The sequence below is a fragment of the Entelurus aequoreus genome, linkage group LG02, assembly GCF_033978785.1.
Source record: "Entelurus aequoreus isolate RoL-2023_Sb linkage group LG02, RoL_Eaeq_v1.1, whole genome shotgun sequence".
Lineage (NCBI taxonomy): Eukaryota > Metazoa > Chordata > Actinopteri > Syngnathiformes > Syngnathidae > Entelurus > Entelurus aequoreus.
Window position 1 is genome coordinate 98,356,234 of NC_084732.1, and position 1,957 is coordinate 98,358,190.

A 1,957-nucleotide genomic window follows, 5' to 3' on the forward strand; every position below is an offset into this window, starting at 1 on the left:
CACTGAGTGGAAGGCTGTGGGAGATGTCCCCATGCCCACTGAGTGGAAGGCTGTGGGAGATGTCCCCATGCCCACTGAGTGGAAGACTGTGGGAGATGTCCCCATGCCCACTGAGTGGAAGACTGTGGGAGATGTCCCCATGCCCACTGAGTGGAAGACTATGGGAGATGTCCCCATGCCCACTGAGTGGAAGACTGTGGGAGATGTCCCCATGCCCACTGAGTGGAAGGCTGTGGGAGATGTCCACATGCCCACTGAGTGGAAGACTGTGGGAGATGTCCCCATGCCGACTGAGTGGAAGACTGTGGGAGATGTCCCCATGCCCACTGAGTGGAAGACTGTGGGAGATGTCCCCATGCCGACTGAGTGGAAGACTGTGGGAGATGTCCCCATGCCCACTGAGTGGAAGACTGTGGGAGATGTCCCCATGCCCAGTGAGTGGAAGACTGGGAGATGTCCCCATGCCCACTGAGTGGAAGACTATGGGAGATGTCCCCATGCCCACTGAGTGGAAGACTGTGGGAGATGTCCCCATGCCCACTGAGTGGAAGACTGTGGGAGATGTCCCCATGCCGACTGAGTGGAAGGCTGTGGGAGTTGTCCCCATGCCCACTGAGTGGAAGACTGTGGGAGATGTCCCCATGCCGACTGAGTGGAAGGCTGTGGGAGTTGTCCCCATGCCCACTGAGTGGAAGGCTGTGGGAGATGTCCCCATGCCCACTGAGTGGAAGACTGTGGGAGATGTCCCCATGCCCACTGAGTGGAAGACTGTGGGAGATGTCCCCATGCCGACTGAGTGGAAGGCTGTGGGAGATGTCCCCATGCCCACTGAGTGGAAGGCTGTGGAAGATGTCCCCATGCCCACTGAGTGGAAGACTGTGGGAGATGTCCCCATGCCCACTGAGTGGAAGGCTGTGGGAGATGTCCCCATGCCCAGTGAGTGGAAGGCTGTGGGAGATGTCCCCATGCCCACTGAGTGGAAGGCTGTGGGAGATGTCCCCATGCCCACTGAATGGAAGGCTGTGGGAGATGTCCCCATGCCCACTGAATGGAAGGCTGTGGGAGATGTCCCCATGCCCACTGAGTGGAAGACTATGGGAGATGTCCCCATGCCCACTGAGTGGAAGACTGTGGGAGATGTCCCCATGCCCACTGAGTGGAAGGCTGTGGGAGATGTCCCCATGCCCACTGATTGGAAGACTGTGGGAGATGTCCCCATGCCCACTGAGTGGACGACTGTGAGAGATGTCCCCATGCCCACTGAGTGGAAGACTGTGGGAGATGTCCCCATGCCCACTGAGTGGAAGGCTGTGGGAGATGTCCCCATGCCCACTGAGTGGAAGGCTGTGGGAGATGTTCCCAATGCTCATTGAGTGGAAGACTGTGGGAGATGTCCCCATGCCCACTGAGTGGAAGGCTGTGGGAGTTGTCCCCATGCCCACTGAGTGAAAGGCTGTGGGAGATGTCCCCATGCCCACTGAGTGGAAGACTATGGGAGATGTCCCCATGCCCACTGAGTGGAAGGCTGTGGGAGATGTCCCCATGCCCACTGAGTGGAAGGCTGTGGGAGATGTCCCCATGCCCAGTGAGTGGAAGGCTGTGGGAGATGTCCCCATGCCCACTGAGTGGAAGGCTGTGGGAGATGTCCCCATGCCCACTGAATGGAAGGCTGTGGGAGATGTCCCCATGCCCACTGAGTGGAAGACTATGGGAGATGTCCCCATGCCCACTGAGTGGAAGACTGTGGGAGATGCCCCCATGCCCACTGAGTGGAAGGCTGTGGGAGTTGTCCCCATGCCCATTGAGTGGAAGACTATGGGAGATGTCCCCATGCCCACTGAATGGAAGGCTGTGGGAGATGTCCCCATGCCCACTGAATGGAAGGCTGTGGGAGATGTTCCCATGCCCACTGAGTGGAAGGCTGTGGGAGATGTCCACATGCCCAGTGAGTGGAATG